This window comes from Papio anubis, chromosome 2 (assembly GCF_008728515.1).
Source record: "Papio anubis isolate 15944 chromosome 2, Panubis1.0, whole genome shotgun sequence".
In the NCBI taxonomy this organism is placed as follows: domain Eukaryota; kingdom Metazoa; phylum Chordata; class Mammalia; order Primates; family Cercopithecidae; genus Papio; species Papio anubis.
In genome coordinates this window covers 76,662,598-76,681,957 of record NC_044977.1, presented here as the reverse complement: position 1 = coordinate 76,681,957, position 19,360 = coordinate 76,662,598, and the positions used below count along the sequence as shown (strand labels likewise).

Below are 19,360 nucleotides of genomic sequence, written 5' to 3'. Positions count from 1 at the left end.
AGAAACCTAGGTGTCTCCTATGACACTTCCTCCACACCCCTAAATCAAATCCCCCACTAAACCCCATTAAATCCATCTTCTTCTTTTCTCTTCCTTGAGTCCAGCTGCCACTTCCCTAATCCAGACTGCTGTCACTTCTTGTTTAAAGTTCAACCACAATTTCCTACTGGTTTTCTCCTTCCCTCAAATTCAATTTCCATAGGGCAATATCTGTATATTTATTATCGCATCCTGTAAGGATCTCTTAAAGGTGAAGAACCACTGTTCAAGTCATTTTAGGCAAATAAATTAAGGTCTTCATTTCCTAGGTTGATAAACTCACCAGGCTTGCTCCCATCTCAGGGGCTCCCCGCCTCCCCTTCTTTCTGCCTGGAAGACTCTTCCCCAGATATTTACATGGCTAGCTCCCATATTTTCTTCAAGTGTTTATGCAAAACCCACCTTCTCAATAAAGTTTCCCTGGCCACCTCATCTACAACCTCAGCCCCCGTTTCCCCAACATACTTCATCTACTTCAATTACCGGTAGATTATTTGTATCTTTCTTTCCTGAATTATGTTTTCTCCAAAATACTTACCACTATCCAAACTCCCACATACTTCACTAATTTACCTTGTTCATTGTCGGTCTCCTACACAAGAATGTATATTTGGCAAGGGCAGGGGATTGGGTCTGCTTTTGTCCAAGACTATATTTCCAGTGTTTAGAAACACTCTCGACATGAGGTGCAAAGTGAATGATCAGTGATGTTTATTGACTTTTTGTTGTTTCTGTTGGTGTTTTCTTATGGTCCTGGATTATCTAGCTAATTTTCCCAGTTCTCATTTAAAGTGAATAAGTAATTTCAAATGGTTTCTGAGGTTGGTTCCTCATATTGAGCTAAAACACACACACACACACAAATACGCTGTTATCTGTCATTTTAAGAAAGAACACGTTAATGTTTCTCCTTAGTCTTGAATGCCAAGTATTAGGGGGCAAAATGGGGGGAGGACTGTTCATTTTAAAAATATTAAAAATGAATTACAAATTTTCATTTGAAAGATCTTCTCATTCATGCTTATAAATAGCTGTTAAATGACCCAGTTGAGCTAGGAGCTCTCTAATAGCCAAGATGAAATTCATCCTTACAGCCATTTCATATTGAGAAACAAAAAATTTGGTGAATATTAGAAGAAAGAAATCCCTGTACTCATTACTTTTTTATGAGCAAAGTTCATCAAAACCACTGTGGAACAGAACTCAGAGTTTTGAGAAAGTCCTGTTAGTCTTGCAGAAAATGTATGTGTATTGATAAAACTCAGGTGATTTAGCAACCACAACAGTATCTGTGGGAATGATTGCATTCCTTTGTCAAAATGCATAGAATTAAGTGCCCTGGAGCAAATAAAAATGTGACTCAGAAAAATACTTTAATAACTATTCTTTCCTCATAGCAATACAAATCCAAAGTCAGGCATGACCTGTGGGGAGTTAAATGGCAGTATAGACTTCAGAATAAGGTAGCGATAACACCAACAAAAGCCACACACACAATGCAGTACAAGTGTCTCAAGGGAGAGATTCAACTGGGTAGCTGTTGTGTAGTCTCCAGGACATGGAAGCATTAACCTAATACAAACATCAGCCTTTATTAACACAGTGCCAAGCCAGTCAGATATAGTTCCCAGTTAGGGAGTCTCTGGTTATGAAACCTAGTGCATTTTTCCAATTGTGGTCGAATGGGTTGGCATTCAGCATGCACGGTCTCACTTCCAGAAGGGCTTCACCTCTGTCATCCATGACCTGCTTTGGGAATTCATTCTTGACAAGTTAGTCTCATTATACGGTTCTGGCAAATTAGTCTCATTATATGGTTCTGGCCTCTGGTAACTACATCTGGAAATAATGTTAACGGTTTACATATATTGTGTATTTACCATATGTGAGGCATAAAATGAATGCTTCATATGTTACATCTCATTTAATCCTCACAACAGTTTTGTGAGATAGATAGTATTACCCATTTCACAGATTTGGAAAATAAAGCTTAGGGGGTATAGGGATCTTGGCTAAAGCCATACAATGAGTCAGTGAAGATGAATCCAGAACTGACTTCAGAACTGTAGCAATTAACTCCTGTACTCTACATTCTACTGCCTTTGTAAAGAATGAAAAGCCAAGAGACAGAGAAACAGTAAAGAAAGGATCCCTGAGGGATGTTTTCTACCACTGTCCTGAGCACAGTCAGAAAACCTCCATACTAAATCAGAAAAATAAACTCAACCAGCCTCTGTTCCAAAGTGATACTTCATAAACTGCTTCAAGGGAGCACTGCGTTGAGAACAATTACCTTGAAACCCTTGGGGAAGTTTGGTGGAGAAGGGAAGGTGTATGCTGGGGGCAGTGGTAGGTGGTTGTAGCACTAAAGCAACACCAAACAAAAGAAAGTTCCTGGTCATTCCAAATCAGTAACAGTAACATAGTAGAATGCATTGTATATTCATTGGACATACAATCATTCAAAAATATGCATTTATCAAAACATAAAGCAAACAAACAAACACACGCATACATAAGAAAGATGCAGAGAAAGAAAACAAAGCATTTACAACCTACAGGCAACCTGCCATCTCATCAAAAAGCGTAAGCACGAGTATGCATCCTCCATCTCAGCTCCCTCATGACCCCCACAGTGAGAGTTCTTTCTGAACTGAGGCAATTCCAGTGTTCAAAGATATGTATTTTTATACAACACAGTCCTAAATACAAACCGTCAACTTTATGCATGCACAAAAGCAAGGGCACCACTCACTCCAGGAGACTTGAAAGGTTTATTAAAGTTTACTTTGACTCTTGCTGGTTTTCTTATTACAAAAAAAAAAAAAATTAAAACTCATCTCTCCTTGTGTATGATTGAACTCTCCCATATTTCCAACACATTTCAAAAGGTTATTGTGATTGCAAGTGTGGATTTCTTTTTAACTTAGGCTAGACACAATTACTTTAACGGGTACCATAATTTGGCTTTCACATTCTCTCAAAATCATCAAAACAAAGTACTTGCAAAATGTTTGCTTCCCAGGTGTTTTCCAATAGATTCAATACTATTTGCCACGGTGCATAAACTGAATGAGAGTGGTTTGTGAAATATGGAACCAAGATGTTGCATACTTACCTCCAGAACTGAGTGCGGCTTTCTTTGTGCTCTGGAAAACACTTTCTATTTGGCTTCATTTTAGCAATAGTGAAAAAGATCAAAAAATGGAATGATATTATGAGAAGCACTTAATGGGGGAGCTCTGCAGACTGGTAGAAGATTATTACTTCTTTGGCTAAGTTCTGCAAATTTGTGTGGAACCAGGAGTCCTCTTTATGAGTAAGAATATTTTATGAAGAACCTTCGCTTTTTTTAGTAGCTAATTCCTTTTTCTCATCAACAGGACACAATACAGCATATAATTAGATTTCATTATAATAAATTTTAATATACCATAGATCAAATGGTGTCCCCATAGCATAACTACTCATGACCAGATTCTAATAATATGCAAATTTAGCTAAGTGCATATTATTGGACTTTTGTCTAATAATGTTGGTCTTGATCCCCTGATATTCAGCTCCACAGTTTCATTAAGCAGTCAATTAGGAAAAAAGAGAAAAGCAGCATATATGTATTTCTTCTTTATTTTGGTAAAGGGTTTTTACTTTATCCGCTTATATTGATAAGACATGACACAGGAATAGGTGCTACAGGATTTACAAAAATACATTTGACACAGTCCCAGTAAGGCATAATCTCAGCAAATCCTTAATGGTTGGGGGCCCAGGCTCTGGAGTCAGACTGCATTTGTGCCCTGGTTCTACCACTTACTAGCTGGTTAACCATGGATAATTTACTTAACCTCTCTGTGCCTCTGTATTTTCTTCTGTTCGTTGATGAGATTAGCTCATGTAAGTGTCACACATGTCCGTATAGAAGACCACCTAAACAGGCTTTGTGTGAGCAACAAGGCTGTTTATTCACTTGGGTGCAAGTGGGCTGAGTCCAAAAAGAGAGTCAGCGAAGGGAGATAGGAGAGGGGCAGCTTTATAGGACTGGGGTAGGCAGTGGAAAGTTACAATTAGAGGTGGTTATCTATTTTTAGCAGAGGAGGAGGTCACAAGGTGCATGGTGGGGAGATCATAAGACTCATTGTCCAGAAGAAGAATGTCACAAGGTCAATTGATCAGCTGGGGCAGGGCAGCAACAAGTCATAACAGTGGAATGTCATAAGGCTGGTCAATCAGTTAAGGCAAGAGATGGCTGTTTCACTTCTTGTGTGGTTTTTCAGCTGCTCCAGACTTCCTGGCTCCTGCAGGCCATCGGGACGTTATATGTGCAGGCCACAGGGGTTACAATGGCTGAGCTTCGACTCAGAGGCCTGACATTCCTGTCTTTTTATTTATAAAATATAAGCTTATAAGAAAAGATAAAGAAAATATAAGTTCCTTCTGGGGATTATTGAGGTAGAGGCGATGTTTCTCAGGACTGCTTCAAGCGTGACCAGGGACTGCGTGGACACTTTAAAGAAAATTTTATAATGAGTTAGTCCAGTAAGTTTCGGGTCTAGGGCGCATTTTTATGTAGCTAATAAGGTGCCAGTTAGCATATTTTTGAGCTTGGAACTACCCTAATAAAATAAGTTCTCTAAAAACAGTAATCAGGCATATTAGCTTTTAATGTAGGTGGCGATGAGTTTTTAGGCCAAGGAAGGAATAATGTTTTACGTACCAAAGCCTTTCGTCCCCATTTTCCATCACATGAATAGGATTCCCCGTTGTTAAGCCAATGATCTATTATATTACCCTTTCCCCATAGGTGTGAGTGGTGGCTGAATGGAAAAGCTCAATCGTTCTGAATACAGCTCCTATTCAGGAGAGATAATAAGTAAAATAATCTTTGTCTCCTGGGTTAAGGTGAGGAAGGATGAATTTTCCATGATCTAAAAACTACTTGCCCTGAGTTGGAAAAGACTGGTAGAGCACGTTTTCAGAAGAGGAGTAGGTGGGGGTGATAGAGGAGAAAGAAAAATACTGGTCTTTTGGAGTGAGGGCTGGAATATTTGTGGGTGTGGAGGCATTTGCTATTTCTTTTGCTGTCCTGTTGGCATAGGCATTTCCTTTAGCAGTTAAGATCAGTTGGTTCCCGGTGTCCTTTACAATGAACGACCCCAGCCTTGACTGGCAGGAGAGCAGCCTTAAGAAGGGCCTTTATTAGAGAGGCATTGATAATGGAAGAGCCTTGTGTGGTGAGAAAACCTCTTTCAGCCCAAATGGCAGCATGGTTATGGAAGATGTAGAAAGCGTATTTGGAGTCACTATAAATGTTAATGTGCATTCCTTTGACAAGAGAGAGCGCACGAGTTAAAGCAATCAGTTCAGCTTGTTGGGAAGTAGTGGAGGGAGGAAGTGCAGCAGCCTCGGTAATAGAGGTATGGGACACGACAGCATAACCAGCTTTAGCTGGCGAGATTTGGCTGGGTTTAGAGGAACTGCCATCAATAAACCAAGCATGGTCTGGGTTTGGGATTGGAAACATAGACATGTGAGGAAAGGGGGAAGATGCTCTGTGTATTAGGGAGATACAGTCATGTGGCTCAGGATTTACGTTGGGTGTTAAGTGAGAAGCTGGGTTGAAATCGGGTCCATGGGTAATATTTAGCACAATACCTGGTATATAAAAATTACCCAATAAATGTTAAAAGAGGGAAAGTAGGAATAGAGTTATTTTCAAGTTGAACTGGCAGAATGAGACCTACTTAAATGCAAATGAGACAGAATGGCAATGTATGCAAATGGGGCCACAGATAGTAGTGGATTCTGGAGTAGACTGGGAAGCTTTTATGGAGGAGATTTCCTCACAGGCAAGGATTTGCTTCTCAAAGTATGTCCAGTGACAGCACTGGCATCACTTGGAAGCTTGTTAGAAATGCAGACTGTCAGACCCTCTTCCAGACTTACTGAATTAGAATCTGCATTTCAACAAGATGTCCGGAAGTTTTGTCGTGCATAAAGTCGAAGAGTCCTTCTCTAGGACATATCTTGCTTCTTAAAATGTTCAGGCCTGCCATTATCTCCCACCATACACAGCAGCATTTACAAAAGAATAATTCTGGGGGCAGGGAGCCTACACTCCCAAAATTTCCCACTGCAAAAATACTGTGAATGTGAAATTCTAACAGTTATATATTGGAAATATGATAGAACTGACAAAAATAAGTCACATCATCTAAATAAAGCATGGAACATAAGCTATGATTCAATTACTATTTATGCCTAGACAGAGTAAAAATTACAAATATTTTTTCATCCAGACTGAAATGAAAACCAAGAAAATGTATGATCACTTTCTTTGGGAGGGATTGGACAGAAGTCCCTGGTACTCTCAGATTTACGAAAAGCATGCATGCCCCCAGAAGGCAATACCATTTCAGTTACATGTTTCCTTCTGTATATCCCTCCCCACCTCCACACACATACATACCAAACACCACCACAACATTTTGGTGGGTTGCACTGTGTAACACTACACATTGCAGAGAAACAGACACACACACGTCAGCTTTATCCACAACTTCTCACTTTTTCTTTAAGCACCTGTTCAAATCTTGCATACTGGAGACACAGAATCTTTTATCTGGAATAATTTTTAGGAAATAGTGGACAAGAACAAAAGGGGAGAATTGATGGTGAAAATAACGATATCTGTCACTTATCCAATGCCTAGTTGTGCAAGATATCGCCCTAGAAGATTATCTATTACTTTTTAATTCTTGCAATAACCCTCTAAGACAAGGTATAAATTCTTTATTATTTCAACTGGGGAAATAAAAGCCTATGAAGTCAAATCTATTGCCAAAGGCTATGTGCCTAAGAAGTAACATAACAGACTAGAACCCAGGTCTATCTTCTGCTTCCATCTGTCAGAATAAAAACATCTATGAATCCACTAGTCATCTTCTTGAGGAATGGCTTCTAATTTGTAATTCAAATGCAATATTTTTTTCTCACTTTCCACTTCACATGATAAGTGGGGAAGTGGCAAAGGAATATTTTGAAGTCAGACTGAATTTAAGCTGTAGATGGTAAAGCACAGGATAATTTCCTCCTTGGTATTTGAGAAGTTCTTCATTTTAACCATCTGTTGCAGGCTGACAGATGGGTTGATATATGACAGAATAATGGGTCTTCAATTCTAGAAAGGCATAAGGAATGCTTAAAAAATAGCAGTTCTTTTCATGAACCTAACTGTGTAAATGCCGCTTGCTCATTTGCAAAAAAAAAAAAAAAAACAAAAAAACTGGTGGGAGTGAGTGTGAAATATAGTCACAATCCTTCCCCCAAACAGAAAATTTTTTTCAGAATTGCCAAAGGTCAAATGCAGTAAAAATATGCCTATTCTAAAATCATGCCAAAATTTTCAAATTTAGTCACTTAAAAGGGCATGCAAGGGAAAACCCATAAACAAAGAAAAAATAATAAAAACATATTTTTAAAAAACCTTCTTCCATCCCTATCCCCAGTCATTGAATTATCTTTATTATGAGTTTCTTGTGTCCTTGAGAGAATTTAAGAAACACGCCAAAATTTGAGGCCTAATGATTTTTCCTTTAAGCGTCTCTACTAAATGTAAAATGTCTTCCCTTTCTTCTTGTAGATTCAATGTGAGTGTGTGTGTGTGTGTATGTGTATGTGTGTGTGTATGTATATATATATATGAATTTACTAACAGCAGATATCTGGCTAGGCACTAGAGACACAGGTGATTAAGATAGTCCTATGCCCAAGGACCTTACAGTGCTTTTTGCAATGTAGCAATATGATCACAGCATTCCTTGATCACATTAACGGCTTATTCTCCTACACAGAACTTCAAATGGCCCTGCATGTCTTTACACTGTCACCCAAGTTCTTTTCCAATCACGTATTGCAACCAAATGAAATATTCACACACGCACAAACTCCACCTATACCCTTAGATACCTAGGTATTGCCAAATAGGTTTGAAGCTCTACCTACAAAGAACCAGTAACTTAACACTTTAGGTTGGAAAAGTTTGGGCCATAACTATTTAACCTCAACGGAGTGATCCTATTTTCAAATTAGCATCAGAATCCAGTTTGAAGGAAAAGAAAAAAAAGTTATTTCAGTTGAATTCATGGTCAAATATCACTGGCCATGACCAAATAAGGTCATGTTACTTGACAACTGCACTGTCTTCACCATCATCATCACAATCTTTAATGCAACGACTAAAATATTCCAGTCTCCATGCTTAACATTTGTATTTAATTTTTTTTTTTTTTTTTTTGAGACGGAGTCTCCCTCTGTCGCCCAGACTGGAGTGCAGTGGCCGGATCTCAGCTCACTGCAAGCTCCGCCTCCCGGGTTTACGCCATTCTCCTGCCTCAGCCTCCCGAGTAGCTGGGACTACAGGCGCCAGCCACCTCGCCCGGCTAGTTTTTTGTATTTTTTAGTAGAGACGGGGTTTCACCGTGTTAGCCAGGATGGTCTCGATCTCCTGACCTCGTGATCCGCCCGTCTCGGCCTCCCAAAGTACTAGGATTACAGGCTTGAGCCACCGCGCCCGGCCTTGTATTTAATTTTAATCCTCACAATGACCTTATAAGGGAAGGACTCCTGACCCATGTTACAGATTTGAATATTGAAGACCAGAGAACTTTAAAATCCATCATCAGGTTGACTTCTTCACTGCATTATTTCCAACCACAGATACCAACTCTTCCATGTCCTTTCTGGGAGATTACCAGTAGTGTAGAATAGTAAGTTAATAATAGGATTATGTTTTCAAAGGAGTATTTGCCAGCCTGAATTTATATCAGCAGTTTCTTCCCACCCTAATATTATATAATTCTGGAGGAGAAGGATGTGCAATTTTTTCTGGTTTTGGGGAAGGTGTTTGCAAAGAACATAAAGCAAAGTTCAGAGAGGATCTTACTTGATTCAGAAGGTAGCACTTGAAAGACCTGCTAGCAATTGATTGATTGATCAATTATTGTTTTGTTTTATTTTTTAATTTGGAGATAGGGTATCCTTGAGGTAATTTAGGTATCCTTGAGATAATTGTTGGATTACTTTGGAGCAGTGCCTATTCACAGGTGCAATCATAGAGCACCATGGCCTCCAACTCCAGGCCTCAAGGGATCCTCCCGTCTCAGCTTCTTGAGTAGCTAGGACTACAGATAGGTGTAACTGCATCCATGCATAGTCATTTTCTCAAAATTTCTCAGTGTAGTTGCTTGAAAAAATTTCCCATAGAACATATCCATTTTTAAATATAGGTTACTGGTGGGGTAAGTTCAACATACTTAGAAAAATTAAAAAATTAGTTTGAATTGTATAATATTTTAATTATCCATGCTTCTACTATCTGCCATTGTATAGAGAAAAAAAGGTGTTGTGTTATCTGTTTTTTTAAAAAATAAGTTTGTGTCTGTTTGTGTGATATCACATATATACATATATGACTGTCAATACACACACGTCTTGGAATTTACCTTCACAGATGGTTTGTACAGATACAAAAGAACAAATTGTGAGGAGGTAGTTTTATTCAGTTGATGAGAAAACATTGTAGTCCAGAGTATATGTGAAAGATGAAGTTCAAGTCCGGTTGCTTCTGACTCCAGTCTTCCACCGTGTCTCCTGTAAGCTACACTTCCTCCAGAAGTTTCATTTATATGCTGCCTGACTTTTGGTGTTTTCCAGCTATGTTTATAATGCCCAGATGTTTTGTGTCAAGTAGATAAGGCTAGTTGTTAATTAACTAAATCTTAGCATTTTCATCTAGCTGATTCAATGGCAGCCCCCAAAATGTTTTGGAAGTGCTAAAAAAAAAAGCATAAACATAAGAAAGATTGATATGGTATTCAATAAGCATTCCCAAATTTTCAGATTGACCTTTGACTAATTACACAAATTTATTCTTTTCCCAATAATTTTTAAGACATTCAGCCTGGTTTTAACAGTTGCCTCACCTCTGGTCTAGGATGTTGGGCTTGTTATTTATTTCCACACTTACTGATGGGTGTGTCAAAACCAATAACCAATTTTTTGGAAAGGATGCTATTTCCCATATGAGATAGTAATTCATTTAGAATCACTCTACAACCCTCATTGCTTTCCTAAGCTTTCCTAGCAAATTGCTAGGGTGCTAGGGTACAGAAAGGCAGGAGTACTCTTCTAAAAACATTTAATTGTGTGAATGGATCCACCCCAAATCTCTTTACCCCTAGGACTCACCTTGTTTATCGCTTGTCTTTCTAAGAGGCATAGGGTTGCAGGTGGACAAGTATAGAGAGACAATAGTCTCAGCAGCCATGTGAGCCACCAAAATTCCCAAGAAACAAGCAGTCTTCTCCTCATGCTAATACCTACCTCTCCAGCAAATCGCCCAAGAAGTCTTTGGTCCTGGCCAACCTGGTATCAACATGCATTTTTCCTAGGAAAGGAACAAGCAGGTAGTAAAGAGGAGTCCAACACTCCCTCTAGAGGTCAATTCGTAGGCCTTCCAGATAAGCCATTTTGTGTTGTATTTATTATTCAATGTGAGTCCTGAAGCTGCTTTGAGAACCATCCAAGGACGAAACCTAAAAAGATCCCGGATGCAACCACATCTGTGTCACTTTCTGACTCCCTAGGCTGGTCAGTACTCCCCAGGTATTGATTTTTAAATTTCCAAAACACCAAATCCTTTTCCTACAAAGCTATTATCACTATATGCAATTATACATTCTTTTGTGATTAACAGCTCTCTCTTCTACCAGAATGAGTATAGGACCATGTCTATTTCTATTAACTACCATATTTCCAAGACCTGGCACCTAGTAGATTCTCAATAGAGATTTGCTAAATAAATGAGTAAACCCACCTAATGTATTTGACCATCAAAACCCACTGGATAATGCCTATATACTTTTCTATATTGTATTTTTAGCTATAATATGTCGCTGAATTTCCTGTATCAAGACTAATTAATAGAGTGAACTTTCAGGAGCTGGGCTAAGCATTTTATTGCATTACTTCTTTTATCCTTGGCAAAAATACTATGAAAATGTATCTCATTATTGCCCCTTTTTACAGTTGGAAAACTGAGGCTTTATTGGGTTCTAGGGCTACTTAGAAAGAATTGAGATTCGACTTCAGGACTGCCTGATCTCAAAGACTGCAGACTTAACCACTATGTGATAATTCCTATTCTAAAAAGCTATATATAATAAGACCAACACAAAAAATTTTCAGTGAAGATCAAGCAGAATAATGAATGTAAAGGGCTTAGCACAGCACCTGACCCATAGTAAACATAGAATCAATAGAGCTGTTAATATTAATGCTACTACTAATACTATTAATTTATCTTGAACAGCTATTAATTTGCTAATGTTACTATTAACTTGCTTTGAAAGATTTGTGCTAGTTGTAATAAAAAGATTAGGCGGGATCAATGGAAAATTAAATCAGATTTTGAGGAGTGTTTTTAACATCTGATTTACGATACTATTGCAGAAAGCTAGTAAAGACTTTGCATCTATTCGGAGTTCACCAAACAGCCAGGAATACCTCCCTCTTGCACCAAGATTATAAAATCAATTGCCTGTAACTGAAATAAAGAGAGAGATGCAGGGGATCTAAAAATCTTCTTTTCACAAGAAAAGTTAAAAACAAGAAATAGAAAGTATCTGTTCTACAGCTGAGCAACCACAGATTAATTGATAAAATTCTCTGGGAGCAGTCTAGAAAAGAAAAAGTGCAGTATGTCAATCATAATAAAATATAACTTCGGGGAAAAGGCAATGAAACCCTACATTGATTCTCAAGCATCAGCCAGATTCTTCATGCATAAAACAAGATGATTGATTATTACCAAGGCCTTGTAACAGAAGAACATCAGCTTCCACTACATCTCTCTTTTTGCAAAATCCTGATTAATTGGCAGTGTGACAATAGTGTATCTTACAGTTCTTACATGAAGCGACTCAGGCAGTGTAGAGATTGGAAAGATATAGGCCACTGGAGGGAGGAGAACAGATCTCCCTTGGCTGGTCTCCCCCACTCTCTTCCATCTTTAGAACAGTACCCAGCCCATAGCAGGGAAGATAATAAAGTGTGAACAGATGACTGGGAAAAGAGACAGAAACAGCAATGGACAAACGAAAAAAATCAATGGGATTTGGAGTCAAACAGACCTGAGTTTGGTACCCAACCTCTCTACTTACTTAACTTCTCTGAGCCTTTCCTTCTTCATTTGTAAAATAGAAAACCTAACAGCTACTTCGCAGGGTTGCAGCGAAGATGAAATGAGGTGGAATAGATAAGGCATCATACCTTATTTATGGTAGAACTTCATTCAATACAATGAGGTTCACCTTCCAGTGAGGGACACAGACTTTGGAGCTTAACAAACCTATGTTGCAACCAAAGTTTAGCAGCTTAGTAACTCTGAGATGTCTAGCAAATCACTTAATCTTTCTGAACCTTGACTTTCTCACCTGTAAAATACAGTCAATAATAGTCACCTCAAAGTGTCATTATGAGAATTAAACGAGTAACGCATGGAATGCACAGTGTATGATACACAGTAACAGATAAATGATAGCCATGTTTGTATCCCTGCTTAATTTTTGTTATGAACCTAAACAATCATGGCCTTCTAAAAGCAATTGTGTTTTTATAAGATTCAGAACATAGATTGTGGAGCCAAATTTCGTCGGTTGAAATCCTGGCTGTGCACCTTTCAAACTGGGTTTAAGTAATTTATCCCAACTATAAAATGGGATTACAATAGTACCTACCCCAAAAGGGTTGTTGGGAAATTAAAGAAGCAAATGTATGTAAAACTTCAATAACTGTTCTCTAAGTGTTGGCAACTGTCATCATCATCACCATTACCAACACCACCATTATCACTATCATCATTATCATCATGATCATCTCTTGAAGGTGTCACAAAATAATCTCCTTAGAAACTGCTGCCTCCCCAGTTGAAAATATAACAACAATGATATTAATTGAAATTTATTCCAGCTACAACATTGAAAATATAGGCAGCCTGGTTTTTTATGTCCCTTACCACTTCTGTGGGCCTCTTCCTGCAGAGAGCTCTGCCTGAGCTCAGAGAAAACCATGCCTGGAGGAGGCACAGAGACCCCCAGTAAGGGATAAATGTGGAACCTCCAGCTCTTGGATGTCCGTAAGAAAAACTGAGGTAGGGTGTGAACCAGAGGTAATTCAGAGGCTCTTTTCCAAGTAAGTGTTTTGCAAATGAAGCAGCTGCTACCCAGAGTCCTTGGCTTATTAGACTGGAGATAACCATCAAAAAGACAAACAGGGTGGGAAGTCCTCATCCAAAATGGAAAAGCCCTAACTCACATGCCAGGCTCCTTGGAGCTGGCCATTTGCATATGATCAGAGACTTTCTGACTTCAATTTCTCCTCTCTAGTAAAGATAAGCAAACTTGATGACTTGACCACTCTTACCCCAGGAGAATTCCTTTTGCTTATTTAAAACACCAGGCCTGAGCAGGACTGGCATTCAGTGGGATCTAGAGCTCACCCAGCAGGTTTAAGCCACTTTGCCAGTGGATTTGTCATTAAAGATTACAAAGTCTAGGGGATTAGTGGGATTTGTCTAAGCATACTCAATGTCAGGAAGAAGAGGAACTGGTCTCCTGGGACCAAAAACTCCAAATCTGGTCTAAACTCATTCCATTTACCTCCAGAAACTGAGTTTGTGTTCTTACTCATAACATACAAAGAGTAGTAATACCTGCTTCATAGAGTTGTTGTAAAATAAATGGTGCACATAAAGCATTTTGCACGGTACCTAGTGTGTGATAAGTGCTTGATGGTAGTGGGACCTCTGAATCTTCTATTCCTCTCTTTTCTTTCTCCTCCTTTGTAGGAGAAAGGGAGCTCTCTTCCTACTCTCAGACACTGCCACCACCTCCTCCTCCTCTGTTTTCTCTTCCTTCTCCCTTCTTCATGCTCCCCTCTCCTCACTCTCCTCGTCCCCAATTCCTTCCCCCTCCTTCTCTTCCTTTTCTTTACTTCCTTCCCCTTCCTCCCCCTTCTCCTTCCCCTAATGATCCCCCTTCCCCCTCCACTTTCTCTTCCGTATCTTCCTCCTGTCTCCCCATCTCCCTTTTCCTCTTCCCTGATCTGCTACTCCCCTCTCTCATCCTCGTTATTTCATCATCTACCAGCCACCAGCCTGCCATGTCTTATTAACAGAGTGGTCAAGCCAGCCTTTCCCCCTACACCTAACACAAAATGCAGCTCATGCTTGGCAGAATTGCCCCTGTGGGCCACCCACCTCCTTCTTTGGGCTGCCAACACAGAAGGCCCAAGCCTCCCTTTGGTCACACTGATTTGCTTTCAGACCAGAGCACTGAGGCAATGAATTGGGTGATCATATAAACCCAACTATGGGACTCTACAGGCCAAGAGGAATGTGGGAGGCATGCTGGCCTTGTCAAAGCTAAGCTGTGGGATGACTTAGCTTTGGACCATCTCAGACCAAACTACCAAAAGAAAGTGTGGCATCGTCCAAACAGGAAAATGGGTGTCACTGTCACTTGACCATGGATATAAATATGCTTCCATTTGTTAATTGTGGATTAGAACTATGCTTTCCAATAAGATAGCACTAGTAACATGTGGTTATTGAGCACTGAAATGTGGTTATTATGAGTTAAGATGTACTGTAAGTGTAAAATATACATCACATTTCAAAGACTTAGTACCATAAAAGTAAAATAGCATACTAATAATTTTAGATTGACTATATGAAATAATAATTTTGATGTATTGGGGTTTGTTGTATTAATATGTAATATATTAATATAATTAATTGCATCAATTTCTCTCTTTAAATGTGGCTACTTTAAAGCTTAAAATTACACATGCAGCTCCTGTTTGTGGCTTGCATTAGATTTCTTCAGGCGTTCTCATTCCCTGATCTTACCACCAGGGCCACAATTATTATTCTTTAAATTAAGTCATTTTTAAAATTTAAATCAATGTGTTTTTGAATAAGACCCTGGACCACTGTTGAATATAGAAATCCAACATTATTTGACATAATTAGAAGACAAACATACATCAACAGAAAATGAACAGTGCTGTATTCTAGCTACATAGGTATACCATTGCTTACTTGAAGGATCTGAGCCTAGAGCCAGTTTTCTTTGACGAAAAAAATTAAAAGATTAGCACTTGTTAACTAAGCATTGAAAACAGTGTAGCACCCAACTGAGACTTGACTAGTCAGAGTGAAAGGAAATTGGGAAGGAGAATGCCTTTCTCCCTATGTAGGGATGGAGCAATATTGTCTATTGCTCTTTCCCACCAGGATAGGCAACCCAAACTTCAGAAAACCTGGGCATAATGAAAAATCACTCACTAAACAGGGAACCCAATGTCCTGAATTCAAATCTCAATTACTTGTGACAACTTGGACACATCACTGAATCTAGTTTCCTCATCTGTAAAATGGATATAATGATCTTCTCCCTCACACAGTTGTGAAGGTCATACGATCTTCGCTGAAAACTGTAGGTGCTCTCTGGAAGTCAGATGTCGTTATTACTAATACTTCAAATGAAATAATGAAACAATCCCATAAGTGGATGGAACAGAAACTTGTTCTATCTAGCTAGCCATTTTTTAGCTCCCTTCCAAGACAAGTCCAAAGCTCTGCCCCCAGCTGAGCAGCCATCTTGCTATTTGCTTTCTGTGTTTCCTGATCCATAGTGTCATTCTAAAATTATTGGAGGCTGAATTAGCAAAGTGATCCATTTACAGTGCAGATGAGAGTGACTCTCTGGACTGTCCACTTTCTAGTATAGCCTCTCAGTATAAAAGTGTCAGCAACAGAAATAAATAACAAAGTCATCAAGTAACCAAAACAGATAATAAAGTCATTGGATTAAAATATTGGTAATTTTACTAAAAGGTAGAAATTGAATATTTGTTTATTTTTTTATCAATATCCAGTGGATTTGCTTATGCCACTATTAGAAAGAGATGGAGACAGGTTTACCTGGTTCTGAAATGCTAAATTTTCTGTCACCAAAGATGACCCCCTTTTCTATACCCCAGGGTGATCCCAGACACCCAGATTCATACTATTAATTACATTTAGCAAAAAATACGTTTGCTTACAGCAACTAACGAGAATTGAGGGCAACAGACTAAATGGAAACAAACCACCCAGCCAACATTAAACCAGTCTACTTCCTTGATTGAGGAAGCTGTTTCTTGGTTCACTGAACAGATACTTAAAATATATTGCAGAAACATATCCAAGTTTCATGTCAAAGTTCTTTAGGTACCGAATGAGATGAATAGCTCAGAGTACATTTATGAACCATGTAATGAACTATGGGCAAATAAATCACTTAATACTCTTAGTTGCAGTTTCTTCCTCTGTAATATAAGGCCAGTGATGCCTCCTCCGACTATTTTTGGGATTTTATGGGGACTACATAGAACATAAGTATAAGCGCAATTTGGAAACACTGAAGCACATTTTGAAGGGCAGCCTCTTCACTCTATGGGAATAAATAACACAAGAAAAGCGAGCAGAAAAGGTCTTCAAAGGCTTAATGTATGTATGATAACCTAGCGGTAAATGTTAAAATGTATCTTCCGTATCCACACTATCTCTGTTAGACAGACAGGGATCATATTTGTAAACAACTGGATTCTTGTTTGAACCATCAGAAGGAATTCAGTTCTCAGGTGTGAGCTGTTTACTTCTGATACTACTGAAGACAGTTTAAGGCAGATCATTACGTGGCATTAAATAACACAAATGAGAAAGCTATCCCATATTCGATTTAACTGCAAGCCTTCTGCTTAGGTCATGCTAGTACAGTCATGTACCCCATTATGGATGTTTTGGTCAACAATGGATCACCAACAATTTGTGATGGTGGTCCCATTAGATTATAATGAAGCTGAAAAAGTCCTATCCCCTGGTAACATCATAGCCATCGTAATGTTATGGTAGCATAATCACTCTATTTTAAACATTAATTTAGTGTAGTCTAATCATACAGAATTTATAAAGTCTACAGTAGTGCACAGTAATGTCTGTCCTAAGCCTTCACATTCAACTTCCAGTGCTGCAAGCTCCATTCATGGTAAGTGCCCTATCCAAGTGTACTATTTTTTATCCTTTATACTATATTTTTACTGTACCTTTTCTATGTGTAGATGTGTTTAGATACACAAATACTTATCATCATCATGTTACAATTGCTTGCAGTATCCAGAACATTCACATGCTGTACAGGTATGTAGCCTGGGAGCATAGGTTATACCCCTTGGTGTCTCCATTTCCTCAACTGTAAATGGGGTCAGGATTGGTGTCTATTTCATGGTGCAGTTGTCAGGATTAAATGAGTCAAAACATGTAAACCTGGAATAATACTTGACACATAATAAGCACTCAATAAATGTTACATATGAATAGATTATTTGAACAAATAAATCTAACATAGTTTTCTCCAATTTCCAATTGAAAAGTCTTCACATGACTATTCTTTTTTAAGTATAAGTCTATTTCTAATTATGATGAATATAAATAATGAAAACCATCATACTATAGGTAATGCTTTAAGGTGACTGTGGGCCCTAACAAATATGTAATATCAAGAGAACAGAGCCCATATTTTGCATTTTTTTATCCTCTGTAAGACCTTTCTCAATACTCGCACATTACTCAAAAATTACTATTTGAAAAAAAGCATGAATGAATGAAGGTACCAGATTGAACATGAACAGAAAGTCATGATTTGACACAGTCAATCTGGTTATTTATTTGCCACTATTAGAAAGAGATCGAGACAGGTTTACCTGGTTCTGAAATGCTAAATTTTGTGTCACCAAAGATGACCCCCTTTTCTATACCCCAGAGTATTCTATACCCTATTCTATACCCCAGGGTATTCCTCCAATTTCAAATTCAGACCCAACACTTGAGTTTCTTTATTCCAAATGTTTGTATTACTGTTGAAACAGCTGTAGATATTGTATTTGTTTGCTTGTTTATACCTCTACCTCATCTCAGAAAGGCTCATAAGGACATTTAAAAACCAAGGTGTAATTGAATAAAAATGAAAAGTGAAAAGTAAAAAGAAGAAAGGGAAACAAAATAAGGAATCGGGTTAAAATACCCATGCCATCAAAACCCTATGAATGGGTCACACACTGGCCTTTAATTTTCTAGAGCCAGCATGAAAAAAGGTGAACTGGTGAGTTACATAATTCACAACAGCCACTGGATGGAGTGACTTGCAGAAGATTCAGCCACTCTTAGTAGTGAGACCCTCCAGAACATTCTCCACAAAGATCACACCTAACAAATGTCTGGCACAACAGCATCTTTAGAGTGTAAAAGTTCCCTCAGTGTAGATCATGGGATCATGATGAAAAGTAATTCAGCCACACCATGAGAGCAAGATAACAGAGCAAGTCAGGTGCACTATGCCCTCGGGCAGGAAACAAATGCATGCCAAATTTTCCACTTGAGGAGGTTATCATTAAAAGCAAAAGAGCAGCCTGTTTCTGTTGCCATATCAGATATACTTTTTTTCTTTCCTGGTCGGTATTTTTATTATTTGAGGTAAGCAGTATGCAACATTTTTACTATAATCAAACATATATATAGTCAATCTGAAAATTTTTTCTACTATGTTCTAATGGTCTCAATCTTAGTCTCTCCCACCTGCCACCCAATCCGAGTCATGAGGGAGGATGAGAGACGTAGCTCCCATCATCAGAGTCATGAGAGAGGATGTGAGACGTAACCCCTATCATCAGAAGTTTGGAGATGGTCTCTAAAACACTCATCCCATTAAATCCTAGAAATTTTGTTTGATATGGATAAAAGCTTTTTTCCCCTGCAAACAGCAGATGATTTTCAGGGCCAGACACACCTAAATTTGAATTCTGTCTCTGCCACTTTCTATGTGTTACCTTATATCTGTGAGTTTCAACTTTCTCCTTTTTTTTTTTTTTTTTTTTTGAGACAGTGTCTCGCAGTGTCGCCCAGGCTGGGGTGCAGTGGCGCAATCTTGGCTCACTGCAAGCTCCGCCTCCCGGGTTCACTGCATTCTCCTGCCTCAGCCTCCTGAGTAGTTGGGACTACAGGTACCTGCCACAACGCCCGGTTGATTTTTTGTATTTTTAGTAGAGACGGGGTTTCACCGTGTTAGCCAGCATGGTCTCAATCTCCTGACCTCGTGATCTGCCCGCCTCGGCCTCCCAAAGTGCTGGGATTACAGACGTGAGCCACCGCGCCCGGCCTCAGCTT

The 19,360-nt window shown here is 38.8% G+C and overlaps 1 protein-coding gene across 2 annotated transcripts in view; it reads left to right on the top strand.

The window, feature by feature from the left end:
* SYNPR (synaptoporin) overlaps window positions 1-19,360 on the top strand; it is a 328,630-nt gene that overhangs the window by 300,708 nt on the left and 8,562 nt on the right. The window lies entirely within an intron of this gene.